General features: G+C 36.6%; 1 long non-coding RNA gene across 1 annotated transcript; it reads left to right on the top strand.

The window, feature by feature from the left end:
* The first annotated feature begins 6,365 nt into the window (after nt 1–6,365).
* LOC116660814 lies at nt 6,366–16,078 on the top strand. Its single transcript, XR_004316460.1, has 3 exons — nt 6,366–7,174; nt 13,993–13,998; nt 16,065–16,078. It is a non-coding gene; the product is annotated as an uncharacterized LOC116660814 (long non-coding RNA).
* The last annotated feature ends 1,440 nt before the right edge of the window (nt 16,079–17,518 follow it).

Raw genomic sequence — 17,518 nt, 5'->3', positions numbered from 1 at the left:
TTCCCAACACCATTTGCTGAAGAGACTGTCTTTATTCCATTGTATGTTCTTGCCTCCTTTGTTGAAGATTAATTGACCAAAAGATTGTGGGTTCATTGCTGGGCCTATTTTGTTCCATTGATCCGTATGTCTGTTTTTGTATCAATACCATGCTGTTTTGATTAATGTAGCTCTGTAGTATGGTCTGAAGTCTGGGAGGGTTGTTCCTCCAGCCTCATTCTTTTCCTTCAGTTATGTTTTGGCAATTCTGGGTCTTTTGTGATTCCATATAAATTTTATAATGATTTGTTCCAGTTCTGTGAAATATGTCCTTAGTAATTTGATAGGGATTGCATTAAATCTGTAGATTGCCTTGGGAAATGTGGACCATTTTAACAATACTGATTCATCCAATCCAGGAGCATGGGATATCTTTCCATTTTTTAAAGTCTCCTTTAATTTCCTTGTAGTTCTCCATGTATAAGTCTTCCACTTCCTTGGTTAGATTTACTCCTAGATATTTTATTACTTTAGGTGTAATTTTAAAAGGGATTGTTTCTTTACTTCCTTTTCCTGTTGATTCATCATTAGTGTAAAGAAATGCAACTGATTTTTGTACATTAATCTTGTATCCTTTTGTACATTAATCTTGTGATCTTGTATCCTTGTACCTTGCCAAATTCTTTCATTAGTTCGTGTAGTTTTTGCCTGGGCCTTTTAGGGTTTTCTATATATAGTATCATGTCATCTGCATATAGTGACGATTTTTTAGCTTCTTTTCCAATTTGGATCTCTTGTATTTCTTTTTCTTTCCTGATTGCAGTGGCTAGGACTTCCAAGATTATGTTGAATAAAAATGGTGAGAGTGGAGAACCTTGCCTTTTGCCAGATTTTAGTAGGAAGGTTTTCAGCTTTTCACCATTGAGTTCTATGCTGGCTGTAGGTTTGTCATAAACAGCTTTACTTATGTTGAGATATGTCCCCTCTATACCTACTTTGGTGAGGATTTTTATCATAATGGGCATTGAATCTTATCAAATGCTTTTTCTGCATCTATTAAGATGATCATGTGGGTTTTGTCCTTTCTCTTGTTGTTGGGGTATATTATTGATTGATTTGCATATGTTGAACCATCCTTGTGTTCCTGGGATGAACCCGACTTGATCATGGTGTATGACCTTTTCTATGTGCTTTTGGATTCTGTTTGCTAATATTATGTTGATGATATTTGTATCTATGCTTCTTCAGTGATATTGATCTGTGATTATCTTTTTTGGCAGTGTCTTTGTCTGGTTTTGGTATCAGGGTGATTGTGACTTCATAGAATAAGTTTGTGAGTACCCGCTCCTTTTCAATCTTCTGGAAGATTTTGAGAAAGACCGGTATGAGTTCTTTCTATGTATGCTAGAATTCCCCAGTGAAGCCATGTGGTCCTGGACATTTGTTTGTTGGGGTTTTTTTTTCTTTAATGCTAATTCAATTTCATTTCTAGTGATCAGTATGTACAAGTGGTCAATTTCTTCTTGATTCATTCTTTGTGGACTGTATGTTTCCAGAAACATGTCCATTTCTTCAAGGTTATTCATTTACTTTCCATAAAGTTGTTCACAGTATTCTCATATGATATTTTGAATTTCTGTGGTATTGGTTGTAATTTCTCCATTTTCCTTTCTTATTTTGATTGTGCTCTGTCTTTTCTCTTCTTTGTGAGCTAGGCCTGAGGTTTGTCAATTTTATTTACTCTTTCAAAAAAAACAGCTCTTTGTTTGATTGACTTTTTCTATTGTTTTTTAAATCTCTATTTTATTTATTTCCTCCCTGATCTTTATTGTTTTCTTCCTTCTGCTGACTTTAGGTTTTGTTTGCTCTTCTTTTTCTAATTCTTTTAGTTGGTTAGTTGTTTATTTCAGATTGTTCATCTTTTTTGAGGAAGACCTTTACTGCAATGAACTTTCTTCTTAGGAATGCTTTTGCTGCATCCCATAGATTTTGTGTGGTTGTGATTTTTGTCATTTGTCTCAAAGTATTTTTTAATTTCTTTGATTTTATCATTGACCCTTTGGTTTCTTAGTATCATGTTGTTTAATCATCATGCTGTCGTTTTTTTCTCCTTTGTTTTTCTGTAGTTGATTTCTAGTTTCATGGCATTGTGTTCAGAAAAAAAATGCTTAAAATTATTACTATCTTCTTAAAATTGTTGAGTCTTCTTTAGTGGCCAAGTACATGATCCATCCTAGCAAATGTTCATGTGCGCTTGAAAGAATGTATATTGTAATTTTTGGGGATGTAATATTCTGAAAATATCAACCAAGTCTAATTGTTCTATTGTATCATTTAGTTGCTGTGTTGCCTTTATCTTTCTGTCAGGAAAACCTGTCAAGTGATGTGAATGGGGTGTTAAAATCTCCTACTATGATTGTGTTCCCATAGATTTCTCTCTTTATATTTGTTAGTATTCACTTTATGTATTTAGGTTCTCCTATGTTTTGTTCTTATATGTTAACATGTATAATATCCTCATCTTGCATTTTGCCTTCAATCATTATATAGTGCCATATTTATCTTTATTTATGGCCTTAGTTTTTAAGTTATTTTGTTTGTAATCAGTATTGCTCCTCCTACTTTGTTTTTTTTCCATTTGCATGGAATGTCATTTTCAATCTTTTCATTCTCACTCTATGTCTCTTCTTCTCCCTAAAATGCATCTCTTGTATACAGCATATTGTATGTTCTTGTTTTATTTTCCAGTATACCACTCTGTCTTTTGCTTGGAGCATTTAGTCCATTGACATTTACAGTAATCATTGATAGACTTGTATTTATTGCCATTTTGAACTTAGTTTTGCAGTTGATTTGGTATTTCCTCTTTGTTTCTTTCTTTTTTCCTTTTGTTGGTTTGATAATTTTCCTTGTATTATCTCTGTTTTATTTTGTGTGTGTCTCCGTTGTAAGTTTTTGTCATGTGGTTACTCTGGTTTTTACATATACTAACCCATTGCTATATCTGTTTGTTTTAAACAGATAGTAGTATAAGCTCAAATCCTTCTGACTGAGGCCAAAAAAATTTTTAAAAATGAAGAAAACTCTATATTTTCTTGCTCCCCTCTTCCACTCTTAATGATTTAGATGTCTTGTTTTACAATTTCATGTTTATTCTGTTGTAATTCATGGTAGTTATCACATTTCCAATTATGGTTGTCTCCTTTCAAAAGCATCCTGCTTCTTTTCTATTTAGAGTATACCGTTCAATATTTCTTTTAGCATAATTTTAATGTTGCTAAATTCTTTTAGTTTTTGCTTATCTGTGAAGATCTTTATTTCTCCTTCTATTCTAAAAGATAGACTTGCTGGATAAATTATCATAGCTTGCGTCATTTTTCATTCATTACTTTGAATATACCTTGCCACTCCCTTCTGGCTTGTAGTGTTTGTGTAGAGAAATCAGCTGAAAGCCTTATGAGGTTTCCTTTGTAACTAACTCTTTGTTTTTCTCTTTCTGCCTTTAGAATCATTCCTTTATCTTTAACCCTGGCCATCCTGATTATAATATGTCTTGGTGTGGGTCTGTTTGGTTTCTTCTTGTTTGGGTGCCTCAGTACTTCCTGTATTTGTATATCTGATTACTTCTTTAGGTTTGGGAAGTTTTTAGTCATTATTTCTTTAAATACCTTTTCAAACTCTTTTGCTTTTTCTTCTCCTTCTGAGACCCCTATTGTGCGTAGGTTTTGGCAAGCTTTATATTATCCCATAGGATAATTGTTTTCATTGATTTTTGTTGTTTTCATTGGTTTTTGTTTGTTTTCCTCTCTTCTGTTCTGATTGGTTGATTTCTGTGTCCTGTATTCTAAGTCACTTATTAATTCCTCTGCTTATGTAGCCTACTTTTTACAACTTTTAACTCAGCTCTTATCTCAGCAGATGTATTTTCCTATTTTAATTCACTTGTCTTTATAAAGTTTCAATTTCCTATTTGACATATTCTCTGCCTCTACACACAATCTCTTTTTGTGTCTTTAGTACTTTTATCTCTCCTTTTTTTGAAGTCATGTTCTAATAGACTATCAAGGTCTATTTCATTGATCATTCTTTCAGGGGATTTTACCTGTTCTTTTAAGTGGGAGTTGTTCCTCTACTTCTTTAGTTTACTTATATCTCTCCTGCACTATTGATTATGGAGTATCAGTTATCTTCTCTGTTCCTAAAGGGGTTTATTTACTTATTTACCTAAAACAGATGCAGAAATAAAGCTAAAAAAAAAGAAATTTAAAAGAAGAGAATAAGATTTGAATACAGATTATGAACAATAACAGAACAAGTCAAAGAGAAATAAAAATTGAGTTGAGACAAATTTTAAAAATCTTAAAAGTAGAAAATAATATTTGAATACTGATTATAATAAATAATAGAAGAACAAAACAAAGAGATAAAAAACAAATTGTGAGAAATTTTAAAAGCTTAAAAGAAGAAAAAAGATTTGAAAATGGAGTCTAATCGATAATGGAAGAATAAAGCAAGGATAAATAAAAATGAAATTGAGACAAACTAAAAATTAATTTAAAAATATTTTAAAAGGAGTTAAACATAGAAACATTAAAATTTTTAAAAGTAAAAATTTAAAAGGTAAAAGAAAAAAATGAAAAAATGTGGATGTGTTCTTGTGGGCACTATGTGCTCTTAATAATTTTGTTGATAGCTCTGTCTGAAGTATGGGTGGTTACTATGTCTTCCTGTCTTTTGCCTGTTATCCTTTTTGTTGGGGATTTGGCCTGTGATCTGGTAGCAGGAGTCTTCCCTGGCTATTAAATGAGATCTCCTTTTTATTTTGTGGTTGTCGCTGCTCCTGTTCTCACCCTGCTGCATGAACTCCACTCACTGGTTCCAGAGGCCCTCCAATTGTGCCCCTCACCTGTGCTGCTCCCAGTGCCAGTCAGCGGGTGTGTCATGTCTCCTCCAAATGCTGCATTGTGGTGGGGCACTTGTGCATGGTAGGTGGTTGGGTCACTCTGTCTTTCAGTGCCCCTCCCAACTTCACTTCAGTTCCATGCTCTTTAGGTGGACTTGGATAAAATGGTCATACCAGCCATCACCCCTGCTCTGTGCCAGAACTCTGCTCCTTGTTCATTTGTCTTAGAAGCATTAGTTCACAGAGGTACTGCAGCAGAACTTTCCTATTTTCCTGGGGCTGTAAACAAATCTGAGTCCCCTCTATGAGGTTGCAGAGCCCCTAGGTAGGGATTGAGATTTCAACCCTGCCTCCACCTGGGTGCACATTAGAGTATATGGTGGGTGTGGTTGAGTCCCACCTCTCTTCTCCAGAAAAGGCACCAGAAATGATGCCACAAGTCTTCAAAGACAAAAGCTATGGCACCCCTCCCCCCAGGGCACACCAGCAGTGTTGCTTTGCCTTTTTTTTCATATTTTATGTGGGACTCATGTTGTTCTGCTCTGTATACCTTCCCAGCGATGGCACACAGCACATTGAAATCTCCTGAGGTTGCCTCTGTACAGTTGGCCCAAGTCCTCCATCAGGCTCAGGCAGTCTGTTTCATCCCACACCTGCTGGTTCGTGTCTAAGCTTGGGGATCATGAGGACCCTTTTTGCCCATTTAACTTTGTTCTGTCAGTCAAGGGCTATTCTACACAATTTCAAGCCTCAGAGGTTCCCCCTCCATCCAGCTGACCTCTTCATTGGAGTGGGAGAGACCCAACAAATGAGCACTATACCACCTTTGCTGCTCCCTCCCCATGGGACTAGACTGCACTATTTTCCTTTTTCTTCCTTTTATTTTCCTTTTCTCCTACCAGATTAATGGCGTGTTTTGTCTTTTGATGAAGGTGAAGTTCTGTCAAAGTTCATCAGACTTTCTGATTGGATAGGTGGGTCAGTGGATGTCAGTCTTGGTGCATTTGTGGGAGAGGGTGAGCTAAGAGTGTCGTTCTACTCTACCACCTTGGCCCTTCTTGATTTTTTTCTTTTTTTAAGTGTACAGTAGTCTAGTGTCTGTATAAGTGTCAATTGTAGTGGGATTTTGTTCAGTAAGCCTAAAATCTCTACTTTGAAATAAACTACTGGGTTTATAAAAAAGAACTAAGTTAACAGCTGCAAGCCAGCATCATCCATTCAAGGGTGTGTTAGAGAAGGATGGAGGGGAGGAAGGGGAGAGGGGGAAGAGACACAAAGGGTGAGAGAGTGGAGAAGGGGGAAGTCCTACCTGCTAAAAAGTGGATGCTTGCTGCCTTTCAACACAGCTCAGTGCAGGGGCACCCTACTTTATGCAGGAAGAGCTAGCTGTCTGGACTCTGATCTACAGACACTGCTCTCAGCTTCTACTCTGGAGTTGAGCTGGTGCTGCTGGAGGAGAGGGTGGAGTCAGGGGCAAGCAGTGGTTGGATGGCAGCCTCTGATGTGAACAAGGAGCTGTGAGTTCAGACTTGCTCCTTAAGCCCCTAAAGGACAATGAGCAAGTGAGTCCTTTCTAGAGAGACAAGGAGGGAGAGGGTCCTGTGGTGCTCCCACTGACTCTCCAAGCATCCAACTTGGAATTCTGCCTCAGGCTGACATCTTTGACCAAGAAACAACACAGGTTGCTTTTATTTCCTAATTTAATAAAAGCCTTTTGCTCACTTCCACGGGAAGCATAATAACAAATCTGAGCTACTTTAAGAAGAAGGAAAATCCTCACTGAGCACCTACCCTGCACCAGACATGGTATAAGGAACTTCATGGCTGTGATCTCAGTGACATCTGACAAGTCACTAAGAACTGGGATGAAGGGACATGAGCAGAAACCAGAAGACAAAGACAGGCTGAAGGCAGATGTCATACAGACAATTCCACAAGAATGAATAGCAGAAGCAGAAAGTGGAGCTGGTGTGGGACCACATGGGCAAATTCCTAGGTTTGAATTCCAATGAACTAGGCAGGGAGGTAATCCTGGACTTAAAGCATAAAGATCATTGGTTTCACAGTTTCTCTGCATGACCAATTATTTTTGTTTGTTTTTCTTTTTGCTGTCCTAGATTTTCCAACATGGCAATTTTTATACTTCTTCATCAACCATTCCCTTGACTGCTTCTCTTTCAACTCATATGCATAAAAGACTTCACCCCAGGACCAGATAACAAATCAGTTAATAACAGGAAGGATAAGCCTTCAGAACTTGCCAAGCAAAAGGAGAGATTGGTATGCACAAAGGTAAATATGTAAGATGATGAATAATTGAAATTTAAATGAGTGGCTCACAGTAGTGCTCAAAAAGTTCAAAGAGGAAAGGAAGGCAGGTGGAAGTGGTCCTGTTTGTGTGTGTTTGTGTGTGTGAGCATGCATGCTGGGAAAGGAATTGGGTAATGGATGAAGACATCATGCAAGATGGTTGAAGTGTCAGTAACAGTCTTTGGAATATGAGTTGAGAAAGGGAAATAAAAAGTTGAATTTGGAAATGATGCTTGAGGCCAGAATGTAAAAGGCCTTGAAGGTCAAATTAAGATGTGCTATCATATTTTATAAGTCTTGTCTTTCACACCAATTTATGTGTTGACCCTCTTAGAAATGGTGAATTAGAGAGGAGATGAAGGGTTCCTTTAAAGAAGAAATCTAGGCAAACAACAGCACACTGAGGCAATGGTACCCAGCAGTTGCATTCCACAAGATTAAGTACATTAGCATTTCTAAAGAAAAATAATAATTTATAGTACTGTATGTTTCCTACTACCTACAGAGTTAGAAAATAGCTCAGTAACATTGAATTTGAAATATTCAAAGGGTGAGCTAGACAGACACCAAGTAATCTTTTGTGTGGTTGAGTGTGTGTTTCAAAATGTTTCAGTTTTTCCTGACAGTGGCCACTTTTATTAGGTATTTACCTAGAAGCAGATTTGCTGGAATAGGTTTATCTGTATGTTCAGGTTAAAGTGGATACTGACAGATATTTGCTTCTCAGGTGATTGTACCAATTTACATGCTCATCAGCAATGTAGCATTCTTTATGTGCTCCTGAAAGTTAGGAAGTTCTGAGCCTCAATTCAGTTCTACAAAGGGTAAAATTTTAAACAATCTCCTTTGTAGTTCTCATGCATACCAAATTTTTAGAGTTATTATCAGTGGTATAATAAATAAAATATCTGTCCTTTATTTCTGGTACCAGACACAGAACTTCAAAACTCTTGGAATTTCTTGAGTGAGAAGAGTGTCTATTATGCTAATGAGGTGACTCATGGTAGTGGGCCCCAAGTTAACTTCAGCATGAGGGCTAATCCCAGAAAGACCAGCCACATAATTAGAGGGTTGAAAATTAGGGCCATGCTGGACTCTGGGAAGATGGGAGGAGATGGTGCTGGAGATGGAGATTAATCATGTGTCCAATGATTTAATAAATTATAAAGCCCAAGTAAAAACTCTGGACATCAAACTCAGTGATGCTTTCTGGTTTGTGAATACCCTGACTCCACTTGCAGCCAGTGTCTGAGGTTGGCATATACTAAGTCTGTGTAATTTATTTGTTGAACAACTTAATGCACTGATTCTAACCTGAGTCTTACATCCAACTCTTGAATCATTCTGGAAGTATAAAGTCTACGAGCTTGTGTCTCTCATGGTGAAGCTTGACATTTCTGTCCATGTAGGGAGATTCAGGAAAGGTATGACTAAACAGTGGGAACATTACTGTGTGGAAAAAGGCATCATCATAGGAAATGAAATCCTCTAACACAACAATTTTCAGTTCAAAGCAAGCCAAAACAAATTGACTATTCCACTTGTGACCTAGGCAGTGAGCATTGGTCTCTCCAGTAAGATTTGGCTTCTCCAGTAAGATTAACAAGAGGACAGATGACTGGATAAAGAAGTTGTATATTTATACAATGGAATAATGTACACATCCATAAAAAATAATAAAATAATGCCATTTAAAGCAACATGAATGGACCTGGGAAATATCATTCTAAGTGAAGTCAGAAAGAGAAAGAAAAATGCCATATGATATCACTTATATGTAGCATCTAAAAAATAGATGAAATTATTAAAAAAAAAAAGACTCACAGACATAGAAAACAAACTTATGGTTTCCAGAGGGAGAAGAGAGTGGGAAGGGCTAAATTGAGAGCTTGAGATTTGCAGATACTAATATATATATATAATATATAAACAACAATTCCATACTGTATAGCACAGAGAACTATATTCAATATCTTGTAACTTATGGTGAAAAAGAATATAAAAAGAATATATGTATGTTAATGTATGACTGAAGCATTATTCTGTACACCAGAAATTGACATAACATTGTAAATTGACTATACTTCAATAAATAAATATAAATAAATATATAGATATATTTTAATTATGCATTAAAATTCAACAATAAACTTTTATTCTCTAAAAGAAAGAGGAGAGTGAGTGGAGAAGCAATTTGAAATGTGTTTTGTATTTCATTATCTCATAATATAAGGATGATTCTAGTCTATAATTAATAAATAACTTGTAAGGCTTAAACCCAGCAGAGAAAATACTTAAATATTTACTTTTGGGGAATTAGATTTAGCCCAAGAGGAAAAAAATCTAAAACTGATATTAGACATTCACCAATAAACATTCAAAAGAAGTGCAGTGTCTTCCAGTATTAGACTGACATGTTCACCTTTATTTCCTAGAATTATATGGATTGTGGGGGAATGGAATTAAGATAAAACTATGTTGGACTTTGGATGTCTGGCTAAGACATTTTAGTTTTAATTTTTGTTCACAGTGGAGAGTGGAGAAGTTTTGAAAGGCAGCTATGCTCACCACTATACCACCAATGCCTTCGAATGGAGAAGTTTTGATCAGTAGAGGGAAGAGAAGAAATTAGTACCACAGAAAAAGGCATTATCAAGGAAGGTAGAACAAAGATAACTGATATTGACTGTACATGGCTACCAGACTTTCCATTAGTTCATCCTTTTATTGAAAATTCATAGGATTACACTTATATTTACTTCTTCCCTGCAGAATGTGCTGTCAATTTTTTAAAAATAAGAAATGTCATGTTAATTTTCAGACAGGTATACAATATCTGTCTGAATAGATCATGGAAACATTGTTTGAGAATTCTGGCCAATTATTAGTAATTTCAGTATCAAATCTAAGAAAGAGGAGTCAGGAGCAGCCAAGATGGTGGAGTAGAAGGACACTACTAACTCACTCTTTCCCACAAATACACCGAGAGACACCCAGGGACCCACCTATTCACTCAGAACACCTACTGAACATTGACAGAACATCACCTTCTTAAACAGACAAAATTCACCATAAATCTGGTAGGAAAAATGAAAAAAAAAAAGAAGGAAAATAGCGCGGGACCACTCCCCCAGTGTGGGAGTGACAAAGGAGGATTAGCACTCTTACACTGAGGGGGGAGCTTCAAGGCTTGGATCTGTGCAAAGCAGCCCTTGGCCCACAAAACAATAAGTAAAATGAGTACAAAGTTTCCCTGTGACCTCAGCCCTAGACACAAGCCAGCAGGGGGTGGGCTGGGAATGGCTGCCAGAGCCAGGTGGTGGACTGGGGCCAACTGCACAGAGGCCATCTCAGGGGGCTGAAGTATGCTATGAACTATGTCTGGGAGGGTATAGAGAACAGAACAGCCTGAGTTCTCCATAAAATTAAAAAAAGAAAACAATACTGCTGGTGTGCATTGTAGGGAGGAGCACAATGCAGCTGGGCCATAGCCTTTGTCTACACAGGCCTGTGGCACCATTGCTGATGTGTTCTTAGAAGAGAGGCAGGGCTCCAGCACAACCACCATATCCCTTAGTGTTCAGCTCCCAGGCAGAGGTGGATTTGAAACACGAATTCATACCCAGAGGGTCCACAACTTCACAGGCAGGACTGAAATTTGTTTACAACACCAAGCAAAGGGGACCATTTTGCTATGCAGGTGCCTTTGTGGACCCACACCTCTAAGACAAATGGGCAAGGACTAGAGTTCTGGCACAGAGTGAGGGTGAGTGCTGGTGTGGCCATTTTCTGTGAGCCCACCTACCCTGAGTGGATGCAGCACTGAGAGTAGTTCTGACCAAGTAGCATGACCTGTGGGCCTCTGGGAAGAGTGAGCAGAATTTGCAAAGTGGGGTGATTGAAGGGGCAGCATTTGGCACTTGGCATGGTGCTGATCTGGTAGCATGAATGCAGTCACTGAGTGCTGGAAGCCCTACTGGTGTAGGCATCTAAGACAAGTGAGCAGAGTTTGTGCATCAGGGCAAGTGCAGGTGCAGTGTTTGCTGCTGGGGATGCCACTGACCTGATAGTGCATCACCAACCAAGTGTGTGACCCAGAATTCAGTGGAATTGCACTGGTATTTTTGAGGGCAGAGAACCTGGGGGACACCAGAGCAGCACACTGACATTCCTGTGACTAAAGCTAGGACAAGGGCAGAGTCAAGAAAAAGTACTTAAAGTGCTCCAACCCCACCTACTATGCACCAGAGCTCAGAACCAGGTCTGGAAGCCTCACTCCCAACAAAAAGGAAACAGACCCAGTCCCTGACAGAGCTGTGACAACCACAGAACAAAAAGGAGACCACACTAAAAAACCAGAGAAGGCTCTGGTCACCACAACACCAGCCACATCCCTAATCAAAAGGATAACAGACAACACACATGGAAGAAAGACATGGCTACCATCCATACTAAAAACAGACCTAGCAACAAAATTATTAGGGGTGCACAGTCTACACAGGAACACATCCTCTTCAAAAAAAAAATTCCCTTGAAGGCCAGAGAAGATAACTGATACTTCATAATCCATAGTGCCAGAGAGATATAAGTAAAATGAAGAAGGAGGGGAATGATTCTCAATTAAAAGAACAATAGAAATCCCCAGAAAGAACAGTCAATGAAATACATCTCAATAGTCTACTAGATCATGACTTCAAAACTGGAGTGATGAAAGCACTGAAAGAAATAAAAGAGACTATAAATAGAGAGAGAACATTATGAAAAGGAAATTGAAACTATAAAGAGGAGATAATTAAAAACATAATACTCAATGGCTATGAAAAGAGCCAAGCTATAGGCAGTCAAAAGCAGACTAGACAATGCAGAAGAATGAATAAGTGACTTAGAAGACATGATAAGAGAAGTCACCCAATCAGAACAGCAGACAGAAAAGCAAGAAAAAAAAAAAAAACAATGAAAGCAATATAAGGGATCTATGGGATAATATATAACATTCCAACCTATGCATAATAGGGGTCACAGAAGGAGAAGAAAAAGCAAAAGGGATTGAAAAGGTATTTGAAGAAATCATGACTGAAAATATCCCAAACCTAAAGAAGCAATCAGATATCCAAGTACAGGAAGCACAGAGGGTCCAAAACAAGAAGAAACCAAACATAACCACACCAAGACATATTATAATCAGGATGACCAGGTTTCTACTGAAAGGAAAAAAAAAACATAATTGGAAAGGTGATAACTACAATGAATAACAACAGGATAAACATGAAATTGTAAGAGAGACGTCTAAATCATTAAGAGTGGGAGAGGGGAGCAAGAAAATTAAGAGTATTTTTCTTTTCTTTTTCTTTTTGTTTTTGGCAGGATGGTTTGAACTTATATCACTATCTGTTTAAAACAAACAGATATAGTAATGGGTTAGTATATGTAAAAAACAGAGTAACCACATGACAAAAACTTACAACGGAGACACACACAAAATAAAACAGAGATAATACAAGGAAAATTATCAAACCACAAAAAGAAAAAGAAAGAAACAAAGAGGAAATACCAAATCAACTGCAAAACTAAGTTCAAAATGGCAATAAATACAAGTCTATCAATGATTACTGTAAATGTCAATGGACTAAATGCTCCAATCAAAAGACAGAGTGGTATATTGGAAAATAAAACAAGAACATACAATATGCTGTATACAAGAGACACACTTTAGGGAGAAGAAGAGACATAGAGTGAGAATGAGAGGATTGAAAATGATATTCCATGCAAATGGAAAAAAAACAAAGTAGGAGTAGCAATACTGATTACAGACAAAATAACTTAAAAACTAAAGCCATAAATAAAGATAAACAGGGCACTATATAATGATTGAAGGCAAAATGCAAGATGAGGATAGTATACATGTTAACATACAAGAACAAAACATAGGAGAACCTAAATACATAAAGTGAATACTAACAAATATAAAGAGAGAAATCTATGGGAACACAATCATAGTAGGAGATTTTAACACCCCATTCACATCACTTGACAGGTTTTCCTGACAGAAAGATAAAGGCAACACAGCAACTAAATGATACAATAGAACAATTAGACTTGGTTGATATTTTCAGAATATTACATCCCCCAAAATTACAATATACATTCTTTCCAGTGCACATGGAACACTTTCTAGGATGGATCATGCACTTGGGCACAAAAGAAGACTCAACAATTTTAAGAAGATAGTAATTATTTTAAGCATTTTTTTCTGAACACAATGCCATGAAACTAGAAATCAACTACAGCAAAACAAAGGAGAAAAAAACGACAGCATGATGATTAAACAACATGATACTAAGAAACCAATGGGTCAATGATAAATTCAAAGAAGAAATTAAAAAAATACTTTGAGACAAATGACAAAAATCACAACCACACAAAATCTATGGGATGCAGCAAAAGCAGTCCTAAGAAGAAAGTTCATTGCAATAAAGGCCTTCCTCAAAAAAGATAAACAATCTGAAATAAGCAACCTAACCAACCAACTAAAAGAATTAGAAAAAGAAGAGCAAACAAAACCTAAAGTCAGCAGAAGGAAGAAAACAATAAAGATCAGGGAGGAAATAAATAGAGATTTAAAAAAACAATAGAAAAAGTCAATCAAACAAAGAGATGGTTTTTTGAAAGAGTAAATAAAATTGACAAACCTCAGGCCTAGCTCACAAAGAAGAGAAAAGACAGAGCACAAATAATCAAAATAAGAAAGGAAAATGGAGAAATTACAACCAATACCACAGAAATTCAAAATATCATATGAGAATACTGTGAACAACTTTATGGAAAATAAATGAATAACCTTGAAGAAATGGACAAGTTTCTGGAAACATACAGTCCACAAAGACTGAATCAAGAAGAAATTGACCACTAGAACAAACTGATCACTAGAAATGAAATTGAATAAGTATTAAAGAAAAAAAAAACCCAACAAACAAATGTCCAGGACCACATGGCTTCACTGGGGAATTCTAGCATACATAGAAAGAACTCATACCGGTCTTTCTCAAAATCTTCCAGAAGATTGAAAAGGAGCGGGTACTCACAAACTTATTCTATGAAGTCACAATCACCCTGATACCAAAACCAGACAAAGACGCTACCAAAAAAGATAATCACAGATCAATATCACTGAAGAAGCATCGATACAAGTATCATCAACATAATATTAGCAACAGAATCCAAAAGCACATAGAAAAGGTCATACACCATGATCAAGTCGGGTTCATCCCAGGAACACAAGGATGGTTCAACATATGCAAATCAATCAATGTAATACACCCCATCAACAAGAGAAAGGACAAAAACCACAAGATCATCTTACTAGAAGCAGAAAAAGCATTTGATAAAATTCAATGCCCATTTATGATAAAAATCCTCATAAAAGTGAGTATAGAGGGAACATATCTCAACATAACAAAAGCTGTTTATGACAAACCTACAGCCAGCATAGAACTCAATGGTGAAATGCTGAAAACCTTCCTACTAAAATCTGAGAAAAGTCAAGGTTGTCCACTCTCACCATTTCTAGTCAACATAATGTTGGAAATCCTAGCCGCTGCAATCAGGCAAGAAAAAGAAATAAAAGAGATCCAAATTGGAAAAGAAGCTAAAAGATTGTTACTATATGCAGATGACATGATACTATATATAGAAAGCCCTAAAAGGTCCACGCAAAAACTACACGAACTAATGAAAGAATTTGGCAAGGTACAAGGATACAAGATCACAAGATTAATGTACAAAAGGATACAAGGTTAATGTACAAAAGGATGCAAGGTTAATGTACAAAAATCAGTTGCATTTCTTTACACTAATGATGAATCAACAGGAAAAGGAAGTAAAGAAACAATCCCTTTTAAAATTACACCTAAAGTAATAAAATATCTAGGACTAAATCTAACCAAGGAAGTGGAAGACTTATACATGAAGAACTACAAGGAAACTAAAGGAGACTTTAAAAAATGGAAAGATATTCCATGCTCCTGGGTCTGAAGAATCAGTATTGTTAAAATGGCCACATTGCCCAAGGCAATCTACAGATTTAATGCAATCCCTATCAAATTACTAAGGACCTATTTCACAGAACTGGAACAAATCATAATAAAATTTATATGGAATCACAAAAGACCCAGAATTGCCAAAACACAATGGAAGGAAAAGAATGAGGCTGGAGGAATAACCCTCCCAGACTTCAGACAATAGTACAGAGCCACATTAATCAAAACAGCATATTGATACAAAAACAGACATACGGATCAATGGAACAGAATAGAGAGCCCAGAAATGAACCCACAAACTTTTGATCAATTAATCTTCAACAAAGGAGGCAAGAACATACAATAGGATAAAGACAGTCTCTTCTGCAATGGTGTTGGGAAAAAGGACAGCAGCATGTAAATCAATGAAGTTAGAATACTCCCTCTCACCATACACAAAAATAAACTCAAAATGGATTAAAGACTTAAACGTAAGACAAGTCACAGTAAACCTCTTAGAAGAAAACATAAGCAGAACCTTATCTCAGGTACATCTCAGCAATGTTCCCCAGGGCAGCCTACCGAAGAAATAGATATAAAAGTAGAAATAAACAAATGGGACCTAATTAAACTTACAATTTTTTGCACAGCAAAGGAAACCACAGGCAAAACAAAATGGCAACCTATGGAATAGGAGAAAATATGTGCAAAAGATGAAACTGACAATGCTTGATCTCCAGAATATATAAACAGCTCATACGACTTAATAAGAAAAAGACAAACAACCTGATCGAAGAATGGGCAAAACACCTACCTAAACAAGTAATTCTCCCATGATGACATACAAATGGCCAAAGGCACATGAGAAATGCTCAATACCATTAATTATCAGAGAAATGCAAATTAAAACTACAATGAGGTTTCACCTCACACCAGTCAGAATGACCATCATTCAAAAGTCTATAAATGACAAATGCTGGAAAGGGTTTTGTTTAAAAGGAATCCTCCTACACTGTTGATGGGAATGTAGTTTGGTGTAGCCATTTTGGAAAACAGTATGGAGATTCCTCAGAAGACCAAAAATAGATTTATCACATGACCCAGTGTTCCTACTCCTGGGCATATATACAGAGGGATCCTTAATTCAGAAAGACACCTGCACTCTAATATTCATAGCGGCAATATTTACAATAGCCAAGACATGGAAGCAACCTAAATGTCCATTGACAGATGACTGGATAAAGAAGTTGTGATATATTTATACAATGGAATACTACTCAGCCTTTAAAAATAATAAAATAATGCCATTTTCAGCAACATGTATGGATCTAGAGATTTTCATTCTAAGTGAATTAAGTGAGAAAGAGAAAGAATAATACCATGTGATATCGCTCATATGTGGAATTTAAAACAAAGAAAAGAAAGCAAAAGAAAATAGGAAAAAGGACACTATTATCTCATCTACAAAGCTGAAACAGACTCTCAAACATAGTAAACAGTCTTATGGTAACTGGGAAGGAGTTGGAAAGTATAAATTTGAGATTTTGAGATTTGCAAATGTTAGCCACTATATATAAAAAATGATTTTAAAAAGCTTTGTTCCTTATAGCACCAAGAACTACATTCAATATCTTGTAATAACCTTTAATGAAAAAGGATATGAAAACAAATGTATGTATGCAGATGCATGACTATGAGTTTGTGCTGCACACCAGAAGTTGACACTTTGTAACTGACTGTACTTCCATAAAAATTAAATTAAAAAGAGAAGCCTTTTCTTATTGCCAAAGCAAAATTTACAGGAACGTTGAGCAAGCAAGGATGACTTTATTCTAGACTACTGCAACAGGAGAGAGAGTCCAGAATGCATTCTGAGCTCAACTGCACTGAAACAAAGAAAGGAGAGTTGTTAGGGAGGAAGTGAGAGGAAAAACATAGGTTATTTGTGTTTGCTGGTTGGATTTACCTAAAGGAAAAGCAAACTCTCTCATATCTTTGGGACAGGAGGTTGTTTTATAGCAAAGCACACATCAAAATCAGGCTCTTACCATTTCTCAAGCCTGGGGCGTGTAGGGGTGCCCTGTGCCTCAATGTCTACAATCTAAGGAATGGGTTGTAAATCTGCCAATAGGCTAAGAGATTTTTAATCTCAAAGGGACAGAAAAACATTGCCCTAGTTCTCTAACATACATGTTCTCAAAAAGTGAGGGGAGGTGTCTAGAGTCAAAAAGAATCCTGTTTGGACAAACAGAAGGTAATATTAAGGCCATCTTGGTCCATATTTTAAAATTTCTTATAAGTACTAAAGCAG

Source organism: Camelus ferus, chromosome 31 (assembly GCF_009834535.1).
Source record: "Camelus ferus isolate YT-003-E chromosome 31, BCGSAC_Cfer_1.0, whole genome shotgun sequence".
In the NCBI taxonomy this organism is placed as follows: Eukaryota; Metazoa; Chordata; class Mammalia; order Artiodactyla; family Camelidae; genus Camelus; species Camelus ferus.
The sequence above is the reverse complement of the archived record's forward strand: the minus strand, read 5'-3'. Positions and strand labels throughout refer to the sequence as shown.